Here is a 519-nt window from a genome sequence, read left to right on the forward strand (position 1 = left end):
TATATACATACATACACAAACACACACACACACACACACACATATATATACACATACAGGGTGCGATGGGTAAATTTCTATGTTTTCTTTCGCACATGCACATTGTTTGTTTTTGATTTTGTTGACTGCACAGTATAGTAGGGACAGTTGGGAACCGTCTGTGAGAAAAACAGCACCATGATGCAATTCACTCTGTCAGAAATTAGGAAAAGACATGCTGTACTGCTTGACATTCGCGCCGGAAGCTCCAATACGAACATTTCAGAGTGTTTGGGTGTCAACTTGAGAACAATGCAGAAGATTCGGAAAGAGTTGGATGCGTCTAATGGTGATTCTGAAGGTATGACAGCTCGGAAAACTCACTCAGATCGTTATAAGAAAACTACTCCTGAATTTGTTGGTGAGATCCAGGCCATGATTGACAGCGATCAATGAGGTCTATCGTCAGGGACATGGGAGTGACTGAGTTTCTTATCAGGCAGGTATTATGAAGACATTCGGTATTCCTCATACAAGATG

This window comes from Octopus bimaculoides, chromosome 5 (assembly GCF_001194135.2).
Source record: "Octopus bimaculoides isolate UCB-OBI-ISO-001 chromosome 5, ASM119413v2, whole genome shotgun sequence".
NCBI classification, from domain to species: Eukaryota; Metazoa; Mollusca; class Cephalopoda; order Octopoda; family Octopodidae; genus Octopus; species Octopus bimaculoides.